The sequence below is a fragment of the Dama dama genome, chromosome 14 (genome assembly GCF_033118175.1).
Source record: "Dama dama isolate Ldn47 chromosome 14, ASM3311817v1, whole genome shotgun sequence".
NCBI classification, from domain to species: Eukaryota; Metazoa; Chordata; class Mammalia; order Artiodactyla; family Cervidae; genus Dama; species Dama dama.
The window spans coordinates 75356773-75362098 of record NC_083694.1 but is presented as its reverse complement, the minus strand read 5'-3'; positions in this window follow the sequence as shown (position 1 = coordinate 75362098).

Genomic DNA, 5326 nt, shown 5'->3' with positions numbered 1-5326 from the left:
GGTTCCGGCTCCTCTTCGGCGCTGACTGATCTGAGAACAGAAGGCGGGATTGCTTAGAAAGGTCCAGGCAGTCTCCCCCATCCTTCCCACACCTCGGCACCCCGGCCGGCCTGGGAGCTCCTCTCCCCACTCGCCGGCCCAGCACGGCCCACCTCCCGGGGACCAGGGAGGGTAGGGCGCTGCCTGCTTGGAATCTCACCCAGGGAAAGGAAACCGCGGATGAGCTACAAGCTGTGCTGGAGGCCTGGCGTGACGGTGGGGCCCTGGGCCCAAAGGACGCTCAGAGGGCGGGACACGGCCACCCTGAAGTCAGGAAAGCAAACTCCAGACCTCAGGGTCTCCCAGCTGTTCCCGGCCTGACCCCTTGACTGGGGATGAGAACTCTCCAGCGGCATCCTCTGGGACTGTGGGCCCCTCCACCAGCCCCGATGGGCTTGAGCAGGGCCTGGAGCCCTCCAGCTCCCACCCCACCCAATCTGGAATCCAGATCGCCAGGCCTGCGGGCAAGGATCCCTGGGCTGCCCGTAAGGTCTTCTAGCCCGGGACATCCGGATCCCCATAAATCCATCCACCCCCTCCAAAGCCAGTGAGTTATAACATCAGGTGGGCAAGAGTGCCTCCCAGACCCCCTCCACCACCAGCAGCACCCCTCTGACTCCCACTCAATGGCATCCGACTGCCGTCCATTGAGGCCAATGGGGTGGGCGGCCAGGAGAGGGCAGGGGGCCTGGGGCTGGGCTGGGCTGAGCGCCGTTAGGACGGCCGTGAGTGGACCGGGGAGGGGGTGCCTTGAAAGAATTTCCCAGCAGTCCCACCCTCAGCGCGGTTGGCCCGTGGCCAAGGGTTCCATTTTGGAGATTCCATCTCCTGCCCAAAGAGCCCTCAATATAGAATCACATGACAAGGCACATTCCATCCTCTGAGCGAGGAGCCTCCATTTCACAACTGCCCACCCGCTGGCACCCCGGCCCGGGGCGTCCCCCCCACTGCCCGCCGCGCCCCAGCGCGCTGGAATGCCGCAGTGCGCCAGCCGCGTTCTGGGGCGGTCACAGGCCACAGCCGCCGCTCCGCGGGGAGTCGCCGGGGCGGGCGAGGGGGACGGAGGGGAACCCAGCTGGCCACGGCGGAGGGGTGGGTGTGGGGGGCTCCGTCCCACCCATGCCCAGGACCACCACCCCGAGCCTGCCCGCCGCCTCCACCCTGGTGCAGTGAGCGCGGACGTCTTAGTCAGCATCTTCACCTTGTGTCTCCATCACCCTCGGGCGGCTCTCGGTTACTTACTCAGCCTTTCGTCACACGCCAAGAAGCATAATCCTCCCGCGTCTGTCCCTCCAGCCTCCCGCCTCCAGACCCCAGCTGAGACGGGAGAGCAGCCGAGCCCGCACGGGGACTCAGGGGGCCCACGTTGGCCAGCTTGCCCTCCCGACCTTGGCCTCTTCAGGAGTAAACCAGATCCGAGACAAGGTCAAAGGCGAAGGGCGAGAGATCTGTTTGGTTGGAGACCAGGTTGTGGTCCTCATGGAGGGGAGGGGGCGTTGGGGAGGAGACGCTCTGCTCCAAGCTTTCTCCCACTTTGGAGAAGAATTTTAACTCTCTGCACCAGACGGCAGCTTGAGTCCCTGGGAACATCTGCGGGTCTCCCCCAGGCCCTCAGCCCTCCGCCCCTGCCCCACCAGCTTCATCCAGCCCTCCCCTTCCTGCTGCCTCTAGCTTCTCAGCTTCTCCACGCGTAGGAGTCAGGGCAGGGAGAGACACCAAGGGCTCTTCTCCCTGTTTGACCGTGTTATTAATCAAGATGTGCTGAGTTCCAGACCGGAGGTCCTTATTCTGGACAGCTGCTCAGAGTGTTTAAGCTGGTCGGCGTTGCCAGCTGAGCAGCGCCTGGAGAGTCCCAGCCAGGGACGGAACCACCTCTGAAGACTTGCAGTAGATCCGTCCTCCAAGCGTCCCCAGCCATCGGAGGGGATGTACCGCCCAGGGGGCCCTGGGGTCCCTGCCCCCTGCCTGCCCTTCCTGAGCAGAGAAGGGCGACGGGATCCCAGCCTCTCCTTCTCCGCCCCCGCCCCAGTGGGCAGCCAGATGTGCAGGGCCCACTGACCTGGGTGCACAGCCGGCCTCCGGCCTCCCGGCCGCTCCCGCCTCCCCACGTCCAGCTGCTGCCGGAGGCTCTGAATGGACTGCCGGTGGCCGGTGGCGCCGGGACAGATGTAGGTCACTGCGGACTCCCGCTGCCCGCGCCCCTCCCACTCAGCCCGCCTCCCTCCTCCTCCTCCTCCAGCCCAGGCTTGGCAGGGCAGGGCCCCCCCGGGGTTCCCGCCCTCGCCTCCCGGGAGGTCAGAGATGGAAGGGTCCTGTGACATGGGCTCATCCAACTCTGCGCAGAGCATTAAGCTCTCAACCAGATTGGCTTGCTCAAGCCTGCCTCGCTTATGTGATCCTGTTAGCGGGTGCCTTCTCATCATCCAGGGCCTTAATTTTTCCACTAAGCTGACCCCTGGGGACCCTTGACACCATAAGTCACGCAGACACCCAAAGCCACTGCCCTCTTGGGAATCAGCATCAGAAGTGGCGCCACGCAGACCCAGCCTTGGGGAGCTAGTCCCATCCCCAGACAGACCAGAGGGTGTAACCCCTAAGGGGGGCAGGGGCAGGGCGAGACCCCGGGGGTCTGCAGCAGGAGGCCTCCCAGGCGGTGGTGAGCTCCCTGAGGCGGGAGAGCCGGCTCCGCCCGCCGGGCTGGGGGCTGAAGCAGGCAGGGCAGACGGCCGGGTGTCAGAACGTGCGGATGGAAGGTGGGAATCGAGGTGGGGGGCTGGTAACAGGTTTCCTTTGGGGGGGCAGGCGGGCCCAGAAGGAGCCGGGGCACAGGGCTACTCCGTCTGCTAGGGGGCAACCCCCGCTCGTTCCTTGAGGACAGGGAACCAGTTTGTCGCATCCAGTAAGCAAGGCTTGATCGCAGACCCAGACAAAGTGGAAGGCCAAGGGGCCGAGGGTCCTCTCAGGGGAGGGCAGGGTGTGGCACACGCCCCTGGCACACCGTGGCCCGGGCCTCACTGTGTGTGTACTCCCGGGGCAGGTGTCTGACCTCTCACACTCGGGGGCGGTGTGTGTGTGCATGTGTACACACACACGGGTTGTGTGTTCCCAGTGCTGCATCGTTTGGGCTAGTGCGGGTAGCTTGTAGTCTCCCCAGAGCCCGAGGCAGCCCCCAGGCCTGCTCAGACGAGCCGGTCCGCTCTGCACTGGCCACAGTTGAGATGTCTGGACTCTGAGGAGATGGGCCCACGTCTCTCACGCGTCCTCTCCCCTCCATCCCGCGTCCCGTGTCCTCTGTCAAAGGAACATGATGTGCAGCCAGGTCGGCCACGCACACCACGGAGGTGAGACTTCCTGCATCCCCCGTCCTGGGCCAGCACTGGCGTGGGCCTCTGTGATGACAGAAGGTGAGAAAAGGGCGCAAACGGGGTCGCCTAGCCCCCAGCCCGGCCCCTCCGACATATTCGCTGGCTACCACGCAAGCCCATGTGGGGTGTTCTGACCGTCCTCCAGGACCTTTCCCAGCGAGCCAGGGAAATCTTACACCCTTCCCTGGGCATGGCCTTCCCGGCCCTCCTGAGGGATGGAGGCTCAAGCCCCCGGGGCCCTTGGTTAGAGGAAGGCTCCCCACCCCCAAGAAGCACCCTGGGTGGGGGCTGTGCTGTTTTCTCCCCCTGGGTGACTCTGGGTGAAGACACAGTCCGGCTTACTATCGCTCTCCTGTCCCCACAGGACAAAGAGCTCAGGTCCGCACGGGACCCCTCTTGCTCCCCATGGCTTGGGGCGACTGGGATGATCTCTGGAACCTTCTGGAGTCCTGTGACCTGCTGCCTGAGTGGGTTCCCGGGGTGAGGCCCATGGATATGGAGGCCGGGTGACTTCCTCCGATGCGGGGGAGCACTTGAGCTCAGAGGCCATGACCTCTCTGTGCGGGTTGGGTTAGGATCGCCTCTCTGCTGGCCTGGGGTGCAGGCGAATGTGCTGGGCAGGCTTCTGACTGAAGACCTGTACACACGTGCCCACGTACATACGTCACAGCGACACCAAAAGATGGGACTCTGCAGAAATGAAACAGCTGCCCGTGGCCCTGCGGAGACGACTGCGGGATGTGGGCCCATGTATGGGCTGGGGTCAGACCCAGGGCTCCACTCCACCACTCCTTCCTCGGGGAGGCACAGCTGAGAGCTCGAGGGCACACACCCCTGCCCCCCGCCTCCCTCCAACCCCCAGCTGCTCTCCGGACCCGTCCGCACCCACCCCCACCCTGGCACACAGCTGTCCGTGCCCCCCACCACCCCCCCAGCTCCAGCCCCGCCACCGGTCAGGCTCAGTTCACGTCTTTCTCACCTCCTGCTTGTAATGAACCCCTGTGGCCTCCCAGGAATGAAGCCCTCAGCCCTGAGGGTAATTTCATGCTTGAAAGGCAGCTTTCAGCCTCGGACGAGCCCGGGCCCACGCTCTCCTGAGAAAGGGCCTGCAGACCCTGGCTTCCTGGAGGGCCAGACCTCCGCGGGCCCGTCTCCTGGGGCAGGTGGGGCCTCCCGGGGCTCGGGGCCGACAGAACCTTCCAGAGCCTCCAGCAGCAACAAGACAAGCTCGCTTCTGGTGGGACACTCTTCAGTCTTTGATGACTCGGTCTGCACTTTTTTACGTGAACACGGCCAACGTACAACAGATACCCTGAGCCTCTCCAGGGTCCAACATTTGCTCCATCATGAAACGCTCTCCATGACGAAACGCTCTCCTTGATGAGTCAGCTTTCCCAAGTCATCCCTGTCCTGTTTGCTGGGTTCCTTGTGTTTTCCATCCCTGCTGCTTGTTTTTTTACAGCTGGAGATTGGAACCTCTTAAGGCCTTTCCTCCGTCCCCCCCTGCACCCCTGTCACCCTAGAGCGCCGTTTGCCCTCATGACAGCCCCGCAGGTGGACGCACCGCGCCGGTTCATGGAGAGGGAAGCCGGGCCGAGAGCCGTCGCCCAGGGCTCCCTCGGGCCGCGGCTCGAGAGTGATCCAGGCTGGGGCAGCGAGGGTGGGCTCATCCCGTTACAGCTCAGCCTCCTCCCCCTGACGTTCTGACTTTTAAAAATTAGATAAGTCAACATTTTAAAAAATAAAATAATAATAATAATAAAGTCGACATTTTCAGCCTCCAAGCTGTATTCTTTGCTTGAGAACCTCATTGAAAGGCACACCAGGGCCTCTCAGAAGTTGAGAAGGGCCCAGCTGTTTGCAATTTTTGAGCCTTCTGGTATTTTTTTTCAAGGAAGAAATGATAAAACAGGGCTAAAACA